Source organism: Manacus candei, unplaced genomic scaffold, assembly GCF_025592945.1.
Source record: "Manacus candei isolate 608988 ecotype Guabito, Panama unplaced genomic scaffold, ASM2559294v1 h1tg000050l, whole genome shotgun sequence".
Classification (NCBI taxonomy): Eukaryota; Metazoa; Chordata; class Aves; order Passeriformes; family Pipridae; genus Manacus; species Manacus candei.
Genome location: NW_026138098.1, coordinates 31,926,486 through 31,945,359, shown reverse-complemented (window position 1 = coordinate 31,945,359; position 18,874 = coordinate 31,926,486). Strand labels below are relative to the sequence as shown.

The 18,874-nt window shown below is 40.7% G+C and overlaps 2 long non-coding RNA genes across 2 annotated transcripts; both read left to right on the top strand.

The window, feature by feature from the left end:
- The first annotated feature begins 3,991 nt into the window (after nt 1-3,991).
- LOC127477003 (uncharacterized) lies at nt 3,992-6,779 on the top strand. Its single transcript, XR_007906811.1, has 3 exons — nt 3,992-4,065; nt 4,497-4,594; nt 6,632-6,779. It is a non-coding gene; the product is annotated as an uncharacterized LOC127477003 (long non-coding RNA).
- Nucleotides 6,780-6,829: 50 nt separating this feature from the next.
- On the top strand, nt 6,830-18,701 carry LOC127477002 (uncharacterized). Its single transcript, XR_007906810.1, has 4 exons — nt 6,830-7,050; nt 7,740-7,809; nt 15,047-15,354; nt 18,472-18,701. It is a non-coding gene; the product is annotated as an uncharacterized LOC127477002 (long non-coding RNA).
- The last annotated feature ends 173 nt before the right edge of the window (nt 18,702-18,874 follow it).

Here is an 18,874-nt window from a genome sequence, read left to right as displayed (position 1 = left end):
TCAGAAGGCCTAGGTAAGCTGTTTTTCATTCCTGAAGTTTTGTTCAATGACTTCAGCTGAGGAAGACTGGCACCTGCCTAAAGCTACACCTGGCAACTTCGAAGTTTTCTTTTTCTTTTCTTGGGAGTGTGATTACGCTGTCTGGAGGATCTCCCATCTGGCTCTCTGCAGCTTTCAGCTGGCTCCGAGGGCCACTTCCTGCTCCACTTATATCTGTGCAAGGTTTGTTACTGTAATTTCATTGTGTTCACCTGCATGTCAGAGAGTTGGGTCTTAAAGGCCTCCTTTAACCATGACATTTAAGTGGGTTCTTTCTCCTGACTGTGAGGACTGACGTGTCTGTTGACTCCTGCAGTTCTTCATCTGGCAAATAGCCTTGTAAAATCAGGGGAGCAGCACCTGTGCTTAAACTAAGTGACCAAAACAGGGCCCCTACCATCAATACAGGCGCCTTTGCAGGACCACTAACCTAATGCTAGTAATCTTCATTCTGTTACTGGAAATACCACATTTTGTTCTGAATGTGCATAGCTGAAGAGATTTTGGGGTATAACTGTTCTTGGAATAGCATCCAGAAGAAGCGTCTTTAGACAAAAGTCCCTAGTCTCTGTCCTTGGATCCACCCTGCCAGCACCTTGAGTTTTTGGCAGGTGAAAATCCTCAGTGTGTTGCAGGATCTGAGTAATTGGCTGTATGCTACTTTGACACAGAGCTATTGACCTCCCTTGGCTGTTTTCATGCTCCCTTTGCATTGTTTTGTGACTGTTAAAACCAAAGGTAAATGCTGGTGGTTTACAGTGCTGAGGCCCTGCTGCATGGGGACATCGGTGGGGAAGTTTGTTAGCGAGTTCTCAGAAAGGCTAAGGATGAGCCATCAACTGTCTCTTCATTTAAGAAAAATCGTTCCAAGTTTGTTTTAGTTCCCCACTGCAGAGAATTAATTAGTTATAAAATTAAATATTAAAACGGTTATTTTGTGGCTTATAAAATCTGAATAAAACCAAACAGGAATGATTCCATTGTTTATATAAAGGACTTCTTCCAGGAATATTTGATTGCTTAACTACAGTCCTCTCTAGTTCCTACAACTCTGCTTAAGGAAAATAGACTCCTAGAATAGTAGTTTTAAATCCTCTTCACTGTCCCTTCCTTTTAATTTCTTTTTACTGTGTTGTTGTGCAGTCCCATGAATACAACACGGTAACAACATGTAACTGTCTTCTAAATACAGCTCTTCTGAGGAATGCCTGGTTTTGTTGCTCCTTTGGCCCCTCCCTTTGGAGCTGTGAGGCTGTTCTGCCAGCTGTGGGTAAAACGAATGTGTGTTTGTGTGTGAGCATGAGTGGGAATGCAGGGAGGGGGGTTGTCCTTTTAGGTACCGCTGTGTCAGTATAATGGGTGTTTTGTTATGGGTTAAATTGATAAAATAAATATCTCGTGTTTGATAACAAATACTGCGGTGGTTTTTAAACTTTATCTTGCAACTTAAGGCACTGTGTTTTGGTAATGAAAAAAATTGTATTTCTAGTGATAGCATTTTAATTCACTTCAAAGTGCTGTGGATTCCAATTCCGTACTGTTAGGTTTTAATAAGATGGCATGACTTTTCTCTTCAATGGCAATTACTCTGTTTTATTGTTCAGTATTGATTTACATTTTAAAACAAACTGAACACAAGAGTTTTGAACAAGAAAAAAATAGCAAGTAGACTGAAATATTTTTAATTATCTTTTTTAAGCAGGCAACTTTTTGGAAAGTTATATTCTGTAGTCTCCAAAATGTTTAAGTTCTTGTCATGTGAATTCACGTGAGAGAAGGATGACAGAGAACTCAAGTGCCTCATTCTATAGTGTGAAATGAAGTTTGTGGGTGGACTTTTCACAGGGCTGCATTATGCTTTGTCTCCATGTGACACGCTGGTTAAATGGACAGGACAAGCCTTTGCAGTTTTGCAATGTCCTATTGTTGTTTAGCACATAAGAAGAAGGCAGGGCTGGTGCAGCTGTTCATAAGTGGTGATTGGAAAACCTTGTTCAGGGCAAGACAGAAAATGCTATATCATAATTCTGAGTCTGAGTTTTGAAGATGCTTCTGACAATGTGAAACACTCCCTTTCCTTAAAAACATGATTACCTCTAATCCTTGTTGTGTGATGCTGAGATGGAGTCGGTACTGAGCATCTATTAGCAATTCAGATACACACAGGGCTGAGGTTGAAGTTTTGATCTTTTATGCTCTCCAAGGATCTCTGAAGAGTATTTTTGGCCCTGGGGGTTTTACACAGCCCTATTTTGTGAGAAATGCTGAGCTCCCATTTCTTTTCTTTCTGCTTTGCTGAGGGTGGGGTTCTGAAAGCCGCTGCTGAAAACTTCAGTTGTAGCCTGTCTTTTTGAAGTAGTTGCATTTTAAATACTTAGTGAGCTTCAAGTATTCTAATTTCCCCTGTAATAACAAGGACCTTCCTCTAACGGCAGACAGAGGAGACTCACTAACAACACTTTTCACGCTCACTCCCCATCTCATGTGGAATCTCATACCCCAGGGTACCAGACCTGTTCTTCACTGCTGACCTGGACACTAACCTTTTACTTTAGGAAGGAAGGAAAGGTTTGGCCTGAACTGAGAGTTGAGAATGTTTGCTAGAAGGCAAACATACACTGTTTGCAGTGTATGATCTAATAACTAGATGTCATCTGTTACAGCTGCCACCTTGCATCAGAGCCTCCAGGGAGGTTTTGCTGTTTGTAGAGTCCCAAACAGCTGGTGCCGTGCAGGGAGAGCAAGCTGAAGGGTCAAGAGAATGCCAGGTATGTGCTCACCTGAGGGGTTTCAGATGTTGTGGAAAAGTCATATAAAAATGCTAGGATTCATCTGACACTGTCTCATATTCCTTGCCCAGGCTGTGGACTGGGAGAACACCACTTTGTGGCATTTCAACCTTGATCTGGTGAAGTTGAGATCTGGCAGGTCTGTGCTGGTGATTTGGAAATTCAGATTTTCTGTACACTGAGACCTGTTTTCTGGATACTTGCAGGTTTTATCATGGTCACTGAAATTCAATACACAAGGACAGATCTATCCTTGCTCTTGGTTTAGGTGCTTGATTTAGGAAGCAGCTATCACGGAACAAGCTGAAAATACCAACTGGCATGTTGGTGAAGGCAATACGTCACACATGCATTTCTTCTGCTGGATGTGTACAAATATGGGACTCACGAGATGACACACTCAGTTCTGTGGCTGCCATATAAAAGATTAAAGCTTGGAGCAGTTTGTTTGATTAATTCCAGTGTAGCAGAGCCCGTTGCTAGTATGTGACCAGAGGCACAGAGACAAAGGAGGGTCTTCAGAACGTGTTAACTGCAGGGGGGCGGGGGCGGCTTTCCCAAAGGTCACAGAACAGGGTCCATCCCGGCTCCGTGGGGAAGTGATCTCCCTGCAAGAGACAGCAAACGCTGCTTTTGCATACACCAGGCTCTTATTTCCTCATGATGTGACAGCACGAAAGACAATCAAAATTAGTTAATATATTAATTCTTTCCCCCCCCTCTTTCTTGATGAGTCATTGTAATTACTGAAAACTAGCATGTTTTCCAACATTAACATATTGCATGGGCTATCAATATTCTAATGGACTCTTTCATATTCAGAATGTGGAAGAGGGTTGCTTGAACATAATTTCCTGTATTTAATTAAGAGGCTTACATGTACATGGTACTTTTCAGAAACGTGAAATGGCTAATCTCAGAAAGGATATTGTCAGGGTGCATAGTATGAAATTATATATTGCACTGTCTTCCCATATCGGTATTTTCCATTAATGAAAATCTTAAAAAGCAACAGAAAAAAACCCATATCATGAAATGATTATTCAATAATTTTACCAGTGAATGTTCTCACATCTGGGTATTTTGGGTTTCTTCTTACAATCAGAAAATACTGCCTACAAAAACTCTGTTGGTCCTTTTATATTTGCACAGGGTCACCTGGAATGATCTCAGCATTTCCACACGAGCAGTAGAGAGCTGCTATTTCTAGTGTCAGACTTGCTTTCTGGTCCAACAGGTATGGGAGTACATGCTGAGGTTCTATTACTGTGAATTGTATATTTATAATCTTTAAAGCACCTCTTTTCAGAAGCAAATTAAACTCCTTGGACGGGATTTGAAGTGTTATTGAGTTTCCTAAAATGCAGATAATCTCTAGCTGGGACTTTTAGAATATAAATTAGGACTCCTAGATACTTCTGAGAGTCCAGGCTGGTACGTATTTGCATCTTTAGGCCAAACGTGGCCTCACTTCTTGAGGGTGGGATTTAGGAAATGCTATCATTTGGAGATGTGTCTGAAAGTATGCAAATATTTTGCTGAATAAGACCAGACTTTAGAACTGTGTGTTTCAATGTTTTGTGTCATTTGGCTGACAGACCATGCTTTGAATTCTGCGAGATGTGTGTGGCTGGCTGAATTTCAGTACTGTGTTTCCTGAATGTGCAGGCTTTGTGCAGAAAATGGTGGACTTCACTGCTGGCATCAGTGTAAGAAAGGAAGGTTTTCTTAGAAGCTTCCTGATGTGTTACCCGAAGTCCCTTGAGGTAACCACTTTGCTGGTGAGCCTGGGCTTGCAAGCAGCTTTAAACTCTGTTTTTATCATGTCCTAAACTCTGTGAGATAATCTCTCAGATTAGAATGTAAAGACCTATATAAATCTGTCTTTGTGGGCATTCTTCCTCCTTGCTGAAAAATAAAATAATCTCATTAACATATTTAATAGAAAAATTAGTCCATCTTTGCTTTTCTTTCCACCTATTTCCTTCTCAGTGCTGAGAAAAAAAATTAACCTTTTGATGACCAAGGTACTGGGTATGTTCACAGCTTGTACATGTTGTGGTTCTGGAGTTCTTGGCATTGCCAAGGACAAAAGATTTAAGATTATGAGCAGCCTTAAGGCTCATCTCCTGAGCAACAAGTTTCTCTGCAAAGCTGCTGTTGCGGTATCTTTAAACAAACTGAACTATTCTAACCAGATGTTGGGATTAGAGGTAAGGATTAAAATTCTCTGGTCACTCCCATTTTTATATAATTTGGCAATATTCAGGGCTGAATATATTGCAGTTGGAGCTTTGCGGCCAATGTTTCGTTGCAAATGTACTCATTGTTAGAAGACAACATAGATTTGGTTCGGAAGCACTCTGCATCCACTGAAATAACAATGTATTAGAATTAATTTTAGTGCTAAATCTTCAACACAAGAAGGTGGGCAGCTTGGTGGCTGAGACTTGTTCAGGAATGGTGCCTGCTTTTTGCATTTTTAGAAAACAAACAACAAAACCTGTGTAGAGTAGAATAAAAATCATAGTGGTAGAAAGATTCAACGAAAAGCCTGACATTCTTCTGGTGTTCAACAGCCCTCATAACAATGCACATTGTTCTACTGCAGCATGTCAGCCACCCAGGGGATTCAGATCAGCAGTGGGGAGATTCATGGTCCTGCAAGAAAATTTATAATGGTGACCAAAATGGAATGAGATCTAATTTCCCCCCTTTTTACATATTTTATCTTGAATTGTACCTTATGTGACAGGACTGCAATTAATATCTCTTGTAAAACAGAAGGCTCGTTAAATTGGCCTCATTATGGTTGCTGAGCTGGTGTGCTGCTGCTGAAAGGGATTCCCCCATTATCTGTGTTTGACACGTGCTCCTAATCAACCAGGCCAATTCTGCTCTATCAAAGGTCTGTCACATGAGGGGAGATAATATTTATTCTGACTTGTACTATTAACGTAAAAAATGTAGGTTGTGTTGGCAGACACATAACCCTCTGTCACAACTAGTCACACAGAGCATTTATCGAGGTGTTCCCTTTCTGCAAAGGTGACCCCAAATATAGCCCACTTCACCTTTCACTGCCGAGGACCCTGGTCGTTTTAGTTTTTTAAAACCTCTACTTTAAGGGAATATTTATGAAATGAAACCTCACAGCAAGAAGTGTTAAGGTGCAAGATTAATGTCAATTCTGCAATTTCCTCCACAATTTATTGATGAAAAAATAATCCATCAGCCCTACATATCCAGCTTGCTTTGGAAGCTTGTTAGCAATAAATATTCTCCTTTCTGAGAGATCTTAATATGTGTCACAATATAACCTCATTTGCTGAAAATTTTCTGAACACTTGGTTTTGTTTCATGATGATACTCAGTTTAGCTGGGACAGCAATTTCCACTGTTTTGAGAACTGTTCATAGAAAATGGATGAGGTTTAACAGAGGTGATACTGTTTCAGTCCATCGGGTTTAGCTACAATAATACCCTAATGCAAGGCTTAAGAACATCACCTGTAAAAGGTTTGCACAGATATTTTTGAACTGTTGCAGTGTTAACTGCTCAAAAGAAACATTTGTAGCTGTAATGCAGCCTCATATGTTTGAGTGGGAAACCAACCGCCCCAAAACACAAGCCAAATGCTCTCTTATTTACATGTAAGAAATTTTGGATAACAAGCTAGATCCATACAAATGCTATATATCTATATATACACATATATATGTGTGTATAACCTATACAAATGCTACAGACATATTTTTAATTTTTCATCCTTTTCTTTATATGTATGCAGCATCTCTAACCAGAGGAGGATGCTTCCTTGTCTCCAGTACTACAAAGCAGCTTCTGATTTGAGGCAGAAGATGGGAACTGGGAGGAAGGGCAATTGACTGTGCTCATGCCAACTGTTGGGATGATGCTGCAACACCCCGGCCTGGCCTGATTGCTGGAAAAATGACAAGAATTGAGGTGGAAGGGTCCTATGCAAGTCCTTATTGGTTGTTTAAACTCTTTTGGTTTTTTTTACATCAGTACAATTTTTCTTGGATTACCAGGAAACTGAGAGAGCACCGACCTGCATTTTGCAACAGAGCCCTTGTTACAGCAGTGCTGAATATTGGCAGATACTTCAGACTCTGCAACCAGGAGAAAACAAGCATCCTTCCTCCCCAGAAAGTGTGGGAGTGTGCCTGTTGCAGAAGTTGCTGTCACATCAAGGAGAAAGGTGGGATGTTGTAGGGGTGCTGAGCCTGAATGACCTGAGTGAAAGCAGATACTGTCCTGCACGTGCCTGGAAGAGGTTTTGCAGGAAGGTCCTTATGAGCACAGCTTAGTGCCAGAGCCCTTGGCCTCCCCTTTCCTTTTGTCTTGGGGCTGATGGCTGAAATACCGCTTGTCCAAGAATCGGATGATTTCCCAGTCACTATTCTGTTCCTGGAAAAGCTTTTTCTGCTAATGAGGGCCTTATGTTTATGATTTGCTTCGCTATGCAGAAAAGCTTCTACTGGGACTGTAATGCAGAAGACAACATTTGTCTCCTTCTCGAAGAGAACTCAGAAGATCTGAGTCAGTGAGTTGATGCCAAGAGACTGGGCCTTTTATTTGCTATTGGGAAGGGAACTCTCCTTTTTTCTTTCTTTCTTCCCTTTCCAAAGCAAAAAGCTCTGTAGTGTTTCTCTGGTCCCACACAGAATGACGAAGAAATAGCTGTATTTTACAAATGAAGAGACAGAACACCACACTAGGAAGATTTTGTTTTTAGGTACAGCGTACAGAATGTTGAAATATTTTAAATCAGTCAGCCACAACTTGGAAATTATTAATACATTTTTCAGTCAAACCACCCAAAACAGATGAAGCTTAAAGCAAAATGAGGTTTCTGATCATGTAGATAATAATCTTTCCTTTTTGCAGACTCATCTTCCATGAGCTCCTAGTATTGTGTGTACTTCCAGCACCATGTAGTTGATGCATAATTAACAAGGTTAGTATAATGCCACATTTGTTTATTCATTCCTACTTCAGATTTATTAGATGAAATATCCTTAAAGTCAGCATTGGAAAGCAGAAAGCATGGAGCTAGATTTTTGATGAATAATTTGTTGTGAAGCTGATGCTTTTGCAGATGTAGATCATCAGTTAAATAAACATGACTGCAGACAACAGATTGGTCCTGGTGGGGAAGTCTGTGCTCCCTGAACCTTTACCAGTCCCACTTGCAGGAAGTCCCTGCAGGCGCTGTGGTTCTGCTGCCCTGTCCATGCAATGAGCTGCCTGTCAGCTGCACCATGGCAGTCTGGAGTGGCAGAAAGTCACTGTGCTGGGAGCAGTCAAGGCCTGCACCTTAGCTCAGGGTGTTAACTGCTCCTGGCTCCAGCAGGGCTTGGAGCCAGACCTCTCTTTAGTTATTGACAGTTCTCAGAGAAGAGGACACCTGTGTGAGCTGCAGTTTGCATGGGTTATCAGAGCACAGCTCTCCTTGTGCTTTCCAATTTTCATTCATTTTTGTTGCACAATGCCTTATGCACTTTGCAAGATGTGGCCGGAAGGATGCAGAAACACGTCCGTGTTTCCTGCAGTAAGTCCATCTTTCCCACTGTAATGGACTGAGGTCTCAAAGGGAAAGTCCAAGAGTTGATAATGGCAGGGAATAACTCAGTTAACAGGACTGAGTGGGAAAACATTGAGAAAGTTGCAATTCCAGGCATGGTCTGATGCAAGAGGTTGATGTTCTGTAGCAATTTTTGAACATAATTAGCAAACAACCATGGCCAAATTCTTTCCTCTGAGTCCTCCTAATTCGGAGGAAAAAATGGAAAGAAAAATCTTGCACATGCAGAACTCAGAAACGTGCATTATTTCAAAACAGTGGGCTAAAAATACAGTTTGAATTGTTTAGAGCAAAGATAACCCTTTAAAAAGTCTTTCATTTAGAGATCTGGCAAACTGGAGAAACAGAAGTGAAGATCTCTGCTTGCACTGAGAGCTGATTCCTCAAGGTCAGTGACACTGGAGTCAGTTTTAGCTGATTGTGGAGGACTTAAAATTTTTTAGTAATTGCACAGAGACATCTCAATATATTGTCCAAAGAATTTAATGAAACCAAACTTAAGTTGTTTATTTGAAAATTCTGAGGCAAAGTATTTATGTTGTGAATGTTAGACTGTAGGAGTCAGGCTGGCATTTTGCCAGAAAATGTGATTTTTTTTGGGGGGGGGAATTTTGTGGAAATTTTAAGAGAATATAAATAGAAGCTGTCTAGCAAAAGGTATGAAATCCAATGTTTCTGTGTACTGTAATATAGTTAATTAAGAAATACTAGAGTTGTGAACAATTGAACAATGCAGGGAGCAGAAGAGGAACTCCTGTTCATCCTTTAATCCTCTGTAATTCCCTTCTGATCAACCTAAGTATTACAATGACTGATTTCTAACTGCATCCAACCAAAAATAAAATTGTTTCTTTTTACTCTTTAAATTTTAAATCTGGCGTAGATTTTTGGAGAGGAATGTCTTTATGGAAATTGGCTGTGCCAATGGACTTGGAGTTTTCAAAGGAAAGAATTTAAAGAAGTTAGACTCCAATTCAGCACCTTATCTAAATATTCCCCATAGGTAGCTATGTACTAGCTGACTAGCTGCTAAATTGATAGCCCTCCTGGAACCATTATCCTTACACTTTACTATCACAAAGGCCTTCTGTTTTAATTCCTTATATGTAAGGAAAACCAGAATGGGTTCCAGTGTGAATAGGACAAGAAAATGGGATGCACATGTGTGAGAAGTTTAACATATGTGTAAGTGCTCAAAGTACTGCAGCCTGTATTAATAAAAATTACAGATTTTTATTACAATTTTCAATTACTTTTTCACTCAAAATAGTTATTGAATGGCTTTCTATTTTTATTTAGAAATATATTTTATTTTAGAGTTTATACAGTATTTCAGGCTGCACAAAACATACAGTTCTTACTTGCACAGCAAATGGAACAAGTCATTATGCTGGAAAACTGCTGTGTCTGCCTGAGTCTTCTCCCAGTTTCTCTCAGTTATTACAGACATCTTGAAACACCTTCCTTTTATACACTTATGCCTACCTCGCATCCATATTTTCTATCCTCCAGATCATACCATATTAAAACAGTGTGAAGGTGAAAAGTGATCGTGGCAATGAATCAAAGTTATTTCAGGAGTAACCTGATTTTTACTTTTCTATTAGAAAGTAGTATTTTTATAATAAACTAATTTTTTTGGCAGTCATTACTCATCAAAAAGGATTTTTGTGTATCTCCAAAGTGGTGGCTCAGTGGTTTTTTATTGCCTCTAAGCCTAAACTTCAGCAAGTGTGTGATCAAGTATACTGGAAAAATCCTTTGTCCATTGCTAAACCTTATGAAATTGTAGATCAAAAGAATTTTCCTATCTTGCAAGGACTGTGGTACTATTCATGGGCTAAAAATGACTGTCAGAGTAATAAAACAACTACTGTTGTCAGGGAAAGATTAAAAGCAGCAGCTGGATTGTACACAGTCAACTTGAAAATCTTTCTCTAGGAAGGTAGATGCTTTAGAAAATGATCTGGCTTTTCAGTTGATTTGCCATGATTGGCAGCCCCATAAAATGGCTACTGACACAGGAACTTACAAAAGAAAGAAGCCTTTTTTTCCCTATAAAAGAGCATATTCTGCTGCTTGCCTTCTCCCAAATTGGACTCTGCACTTGGAAGTGAGATGTAATGCAAGTGTCATGGTGATGATGAGTGCCAGCCTTTTCCTCTGTTTTATCCAATTTACCTACCCTTGTTTTTTCTGAAGTCATTCCTGCTGTCAGCTTTCTGCAGCTTGCGTTTTAACCTATGCTCATTTTACCATTTTAGTTGTGTTCCTTGAGTTCATCTGTACGTTTTGCAATTCTCCTTGAATTCAGGATATTGCCACATCAGTTTCCATGTAATTTTTCCAAGATGATAATCAGATGGAACAGTACCAAATACATCTAACCTCCATTCAGGTTCTACCTTTATCCCAGTATAAAGGAGTGAATATTTTTAATTGTCTCCATACTTATAGACATCCTATTCCTCAAATTAGCATGTGTGCAATGTTTGAAACTTTATTTATGCAAGGTCAGCGTAATAATTTCTTTAATTAATTCCTTCCATTCCATTTAATTATCTTTCTTATTTATAGTCATCCAGACTTTCTTGTTCTACTGAACGAAGCAGAGTATCTTTCTCTCTGTATGACAAGATTTGGCCATCTGCCTTCCACTTGGTGATTTTTCCTAGACTGTATTTCTCTTTGGGGTTTTCTTTCCTGATACCTTTTTGATTTATATTTATTTATTAACATCTTGCCTCAAATATTTCTCACTACCTAACTTGCTAACTTGGAGAGTAGTTTATCTTTCTTTTATCCTGACAGCACCACTGGAAGTTAACTCTATGATTTGCCAGCCCTTTTCTCCCTGGCTTTTGATTCCAGCCCTCCTTGTACTGTAACTTTGGGCTCCACATTCCCCTATGGTCACCGCTGCACCTCCCCTCATGTCCGCTTGACCAGATTATCAAATATAAGACCTGTTTGTCTGTGCTGTTTTCCCTTAGGGTTATGTGCAACGGAATTGTGAGTAAACAACTTTGTTCCACTATATCTCATTTTCTGGGCACTGGTCTTAAACCCACGTATATGCTTGGCTTTGCGGGTCTAAAAATGCATGTGGGTTGCCTAATTTGTCCCATCTCAGATTCAGTGGTGTGCATTGTCTTCTTGCCCATTCAGATGCTGGACTTGGGACACACTGCCCACAGCTCTAGGTAATATCAGCAGTGTTCCTCCTTTCTGTGCTGATCATGGAAAACTTCCACCAGGAGCCAAAACCCACTGTCCCTTCTGATCTCTCTTCAGTGCCCTGCTTGAGAAACACAAGCTCCTACTGTAGGTGATGGCTGAACTGATTCAGAAAGAATGGTGTTCAGGAGAGCTGCTGAGCAGGAGAAGTGCTGGATGCAGCCACTGGCACATGGGCAGGCACTGTGATCCACCCCCTGGGCACTTACCCTGCCTAAAACTCCTTTACCCAAACCCCTAAGTGCAAGGGTCTGAATGCCTTTAGCTTCTTCTTGGGCTCAGGGAAACAGCAGCACCAAACCTCACTCTCGCTGACCGTGGACCTTGGAAAAGAAAAGAACAATGTCTGACGTTTTTCTGAGATCTTTCTGAAGGAGAAATGCAGATAAAAGCAAAGCTCTTTGTGACTGATTTTTTTTCACTATCTACTTGAAAGGCAGTGGGTCAGAATTAAGGCATTTTTGCTGCGGAGGAAATGTGTGGGATGTTGGCTGCAAGCCAGTAGCCACTAACATCCCTGCTGCACTAGGAATACTTGAATGAAGTGGGCGTCAACCTCGGGAGAGCAGGCAGCACTACCTACATCAGAGGAAAACCTCCTCATTGAGATTCAAGGAGTAAAAATATTGAATGGAGATAAACCGGTCTGGTAGATTTTTCTGTGGGGGACACTGAAAATTCAAGAATCATCATCCAGTCTGGAAGATCGTCCTCTAAGCTCCTGTGCCTGTCAGGTCCCATTCATTCTACTGGAGAAGAGATCCATACAGTTCCTGGCTTTTCTGACAGTTTTAAAGTTTCATCTTCCAGTTCTGTTTTCTCAACACAAAGAATGATGAAATAACATCCGGAGCTTTCAGGCAATAGTCCATGCTACAGTCAGTCTTCTAGTTTTTTTTCCCAAAACCAGAATGAAGATCTGAAGTGTGTCAAATGTTTCCTTAAAATATAATTTAGCCAAACACTCATCCTGCTTGTATCCAGCTGCATATCCCCTGGGAAAAATAGAAGTGATTTCTAGAGTTTCTTTGTATCACTAAATTATGAATCTGAAAGATCAAACAGAATACTCTGTGTTGTCTTTCTCGTTGTTATCTGCCCTTTCACTGAGTTAGTCACCAGTTCTATCCAGTCTAAATATAAGCACATTTTTCTTGAATCACGTCCATCATCCCATCTTATCTGTGACATCACTGAATTATTAGAAACTAGTACATTCTTTTTTTTTTTTTTTAAAGAGGGGAAATGGCAATGATGGAAAAACGGAAAGGAAATGTTTTGGCTAAGTGTTGGCACTGGACAAAAGAGGCCATATCAAGGCAGAATGGCTAGAAGGCATCACAAGTACTTTAAAATGCTCTTGTCCTTGCAGGGAAAATAAAGAGATCCTGGACAAGTGACAAAATTACTTCAGTGTAAATCTAAATGTTTATATGGTAGTGATGATTTAGATTATGGGTAGTTGTACATGTTGGCTCAAACATGTCTGGTCTAACAACACTGAGGTTACAGAAAGATGGGGGATCCAAAATGACAGCTGGCTAACATGGAAGGGGAAAAAAAAGTGAATTTGAGTAGGATTTGGGAAAAACTAGACCTGTGAACTGGAGCAGGTCTACCAAAGCAAGGTTATTATTTGCTTTGGTTTTATAATGGATAATAGCTTTGTGTTGACAATTTGCCTTTCAAATTCTGTTTTTGGGAATGACCTGTAACAATGTGTTTGTGGACAATTGGTTTGCAGTGTCCTACCCCCTGGACAGCTTTAGTGCCTTGGGGCTGCACAGTTCCCGTGGCTGGGAAACCAAAAATCACTAACCGACAGACAGAGCAGGTCTGGGGTGGTTGATGGGTAGTGTCTGATATGAATCAAGCATGAAAGATCAGGGAGAGAAATGTACTTGCTGGAGCAAAACTAATTGTTGGTCTTCTAGTGAGTTGGAAAAGTGAACTAGGGCTGCAGCTTGAAAAAAATGAGTGAAGCTGAAGGACTGTGCAGCCAGGAAAGGCCACTGACTGATGGGTGTGATGGAAGTTCCAGCTGCCAGCATAAATGCGGACATCTGTGAGAAGAGACAGAACAGAACCAGGAGTCCAAATCTGAGATTAGGGGAAGGACCTGGGAGAAAGCTTAATGGCAGCAACACGGGAAAGAGAGATGGAGTGATGGAGGTTTGGACGCAATATTGGGAGATACTCAGACACTTCAGCAAGAAAAACGGCCTGAGGGGTAATATACTCAGGAAAATGGAAGAAGACAATGTAACTGTAATGTCTTCTGCTGTGAAGGACCTTTCTTTTTCTGACATCTCTGGGTAGTAAGCAGCAAATTAGCAAATCCTCAAAATGGATTTGGAAAGTAACCACACTATCTGGTCTGAGAGAAAAGTTTAAAACATAGTTTTTTTAAGGAAAAGAAAAATGTGCCAGAGGGCTGAGAGTTCTTAAGACCAAGTTATAAACCTTTGAAAATAGGATTTTATAATGGAAATGCAGAGATCATTAACTATTGTAAGCACCTCTAAGAATGACACCTCTATAGTAAATTACATTCAAATTAATATAAAACTGTAAAGATTCCCTGACAGCTTTGATTATGTAAGTTGATTTTAGTAGTTAAATGTTGACTTTCTATAATGCATTCTCCAAATATTATACTGAATGCTGCATCATATATAACAATTACCATGTCACAGTGCTATTTTGTGTAAATTAAATTATTGACAGCAATATAATTTTGTATTCACTTTATTATTTTGATCCATTTTTCTGTCAAAATATACAATGACTCTTCACTAGATTTAGAAACCAGAAAAACTCTTTAGATGGTGAAGTATTATTCTCCATACATTATTTTTCCTTAGCCTGTAATGAGTTTGGGGGAGAGAAGGGGAAGCAACATTTCATTCCTTCTCTGACATTATGTGTGTTTTGAGACACATTGTCAACTTTAAATTGTGTTTCAGTAAGTGTGCTTATCAGAAAGCCTGCAAAGTCCATGGCATGCCTGGTCAGCTGTCCAGGCATGTGGCAGAGATGGTGTTTTTAGCATGCTCCAGCACAAGTGCTGTCCTGAACCACAGGATAGGGTTTTTGATATGGTTATGATTATTCAACGTAGCTTTAAAGAGGGTCCGTTGTATATCACAGGGTCAATACTTCCTATTCTTTGATATCTCTTAGGGATTGAAGTGAAAAACATCATCTGTGTGGCACAGCTCCTTCTTCACACCTTCTCTTCCCACTTGTGGGATATGGCAACAGTGATTCTCCATCCTTGGATGCCTGGAAAGCACTTTCAGGTTGTGGTTGTAACTGCAGATTAATACTTGTAAATGTAGCACTTAAAGTTATCTCATTTACCCTTCTCCAGATGCACAGCCTGTCAACTCCTTGTGGCCTGCTCGACACCGCAGTGCAGAAACTGGGACACAAGTTATGTCTTCCTACTGTATCTCGGCCTTCTCCAGGCAGGTACCCAGACCTCCAGTGTGGAGACAGTCCAGCTGGCTCAATTCACGTAAAGCCCAGTGAGAAAGACACAAGGAGGCCCCAGAATAACTCTGAAACGTTTTTGGGTGCCATCCTACAAGGTGAAAGAAATGGGCTGAGCTGCTTTTAGGTAGAAAAGAGGGATGAATCCAGCACATCACACACTATGGGTAAGGACTCGAACTATGGGTATGAAAATTCCCTTCATTCTGAATGGTGGCAGAAAGGCCCAGAAAATGCTGATCTTCTCAGCTGGTCCAGTCCAGGGAGGTTGAGGAAAGCCGACTTGGTGGCTTTCCTAGCAGGGTTTAGTTCCAACTTTGGTGCAGCCAAGCCTCAGTCATATCTGCATCTGCTCAGTAATAGAAAGCAAAGGCACACTGGCACTCCTGAGCCTGGGAAGCAGTTTCTGGTCCCTGGGCCAGTAAGTGCAGACTTGTTTGTGGACATACAGCTGTGGGCTAGTTACCTCTTCAGCAAACCGGCCCAGGTCTGTATCCTTAGTGCCCTGTGAGCCTTAAACTAAAGATTTTTGCATAGTGAGAGTGGGACAGGGGATGAGAGGTAACTGGAGGGCACTCTGAGTTCACCATAGATTTAGCAGTGCTCTCTAAATATGTCAAAGTTCATTTGTCTGTTGTCCTGAGTTTGGGAACACATAAATAAAATAAATGTGCTTTCTATGGCAGCACAAAACTCATCCGATACTAATGAAATGTGCTTAGCCATTGCACATGTGCTTAATTCAGTATGAAATGTTATTGTATTGTTATTATATTGTTATTGTTATATTGTCAGTTTTAAGGGACAGAAGCCCAGAGACACTTGGCAAGCCCTGATGGGAATTACCGGTAGTACTGAAATGTCACTTCTTAGCCTGGGTCATTCATTTTTCCCTTTGCTTAGACTGTTTGTAATTGATATACACTGCATGTTTAAGATCTGCATTGTGGTGGCAGTAGTAGCAGTGTGAACATGGAAAAGAATCTGTTTGCTTGAAGACTGATGTCTTTTTCTCTTACATGGTCTGATAGAAAAGCATTACAGCTCTATCTGCCTTGCCCTCCTAAGATATTGGTATTGGCTTTTATTCTGTTGGCAAACTGAGCTTATTCACAATTGTTGCAGACACAACTGTGGAAGCACCATGTCAGCATGACCATTTCTGTTAGCTGGTTTATAAAATGCCAGGAAGCCATTGATGGATGGAAGAATCACTTCCTTCTAGTTTCTTGTCAAACATTTAGTAGCCACTTGTAAGGAAAGCTCTTGTCCCTGCATCTTTCTGCATGTATTTTCATGTATCTTCCCCTGTAGGAAGCAGTTTCACACACAAACACGTTACAGCCGTACAGTTTTAATAGAACCAGCTTCACTTGAGAGTAGACAAATAGACTTGGGTCTTCTTCTGGCACAGGCACAAAGCATTAAGATGTGATGCTGAGTTTCTCATTTGGCCTCATTTCTTGTTTGATTTGCCAGTGTAGGAGTTAATGGTATAAACACAGAAATATGGGGCATAGGGAGCAATACGTTCTGTGCTGTCCTGTTCAGGTAGCTCTGTTTCTTGCTGGCTTTGATAATATGTTGCTCAGAGTAGTTTAAATGGCAGGGGGGATGAGGAACAGGTGGTGATGAGAGAGAATTAATGTAAGAGGACATGGAGAAATCATATTGCTCCATAGCAAGTTGCTCCTCCCAGCATATTTCTGTGCTAGCCCATATAAGTGGGACTCTGTAACAGCATCCTGTGACTACACCAGAAGATGCAATGGTGTTGAGTTCAGGTATTAAACAAATATATATCCTGGTTCATCTAATTTTGGGATCTGAAATTTTAAGTTGCAGTCATTCCCCTTGATGTATGAGTGCCCAGACACTGTGGTGATAAGCTAGGCCTTGTTAGCACCTCAGGTTACTAACCTGAGAGAGGAACTTGGCACAAAAGGAGGATTTAAAGCTAAAACAGAGCAAACAAGAACTGATAACAGGTAAAGTCATCCTGAGAGTTGGGAAAGATGAACCTGCTGGGCAGGTATTCCCTAATGATGTTGTTTTGACTTTACTAGCCTGCCTTCTCCTCGATGTATCTTATATTCGCTCAAAGAAAATCATACTGCTCTTCCCAGTTATTTCAAAGTAAAGTCACAAGAATAGCTTGTTCCCACTCTATTCCAAATATAGCTCTTGGCAGCAATTGCTGAGATAAGGGGGAACTACCAAGGAAGAGGAAAGACGGGAGGGGGAAGAGGGAAAAGAGAGTTGAAAAGGTTGGACAATAGGAGATACATGAATGAGAGGGGAGGTGAAAGAACAAGGCCAATGCAGTGCAGCAGAGAAATATAAATCAAAGATAGAAACAAACTCCTGCAAAACAGGTGGCAGCAGCCCAAATATAGGATGAAAAGGACCATGCCAACCCCCAGGAGAAGCTGGAGTTTTAGCCTTGCAAATAACCAAACCGTAAATAAAATCACATCAAATTTTGACTTCCACTCAGATTGTAGGGGTTATAGCATCAGAAAACTTATGCTAACTTACACCACTTGAAGATCTGGCCCTAAAAATTTTAAAGCAAAACATCTTGCTTATTTAACTCTCTTGTGGCTTTTTTTTTTTTTTTTTCAAATTCTCTGCTCTAGTAACATTTGCTGTCAGCTCCTGACAGAAAGCCATCCATTGGTTAACTTTGCTGAAAATGAACCTGAAGACCCTTGTCCTCAGGAATTTACAGTCAGGATGGTGAGACTGGAGCATGTAGACATGCCCTCAGGAGCAGAAAATAAATGCTGATAAAAAAATAAGGAAAAACCAGAACCAAACTCAGACTGACTTACCCAGAGCAAAGAGCTGAGGGGTTCCAATGCTCAAGGCAGACTGGTTTACGACCAAAGCACAGAGAAACGAGACATAAATGGAAACAGGTTTTGAGAAGTGGCACACAGACAGGGCAAAGGCAAATGAGTGCCTGGAAATCTAAGAATCCTGTGAGTGGCTCCAGCTTCCCTGGAGGGGTGGGAAGTTTCTGAGAAACACCCCACAGAGCTCTTCTGTATCTCTTCTCAGAAGATTGCTTGGAAAATGGTGCCAGAGTTTCCCTGCTGGTCTGCTGGAAAGAGGTGCCATACCTGACCTTATTCCTCAGCTGAGGATTAAAAGCTGTGCTTGGTTCTGAAGGCCCCGTTTCCTACAAACTGAGTGTGTCCAGAAAGCCTTCTGGCAAGCTTTCTCTGCACTCGAACACTAGGTAATGGGACCAACAGGAGAACTGAAAATGTGACTCTTGCTATACTTCTTTTATTTCAGCCCTTCAAGGAAGAAGGCCACTCGCATCATTAAGAGATGTGCTCAATTAATCTCTCTCTGGACTAAAGGCCCAGCCATGGGACAAGGCAGTATTTACAAAAAGCACAGGAGACACATTAAAGCAGGAAATACAAGGGTAAGTGAAACTAGTTTTGGAAGAAAGGACTGGAAACTAAAGCTTAGTAGGCAGACAATCACTATTCAGAAACAAAATCGTCGTTATGTTGAGAGTCTTGTCTCATGCATATGTGTATCCCAGTTATTTTCACAGTTATGAGAAGCAACTTTTTTTTCTTTTCTTTTTTTCTTTGTTCCCCTGGCAAGCAGCATGCAGAGCTGATATTTTAGCCTTCCAGCAGGGATGCCCCTCTGTGGGTTGCTCCCAGCACCTCTCTGCAGTATG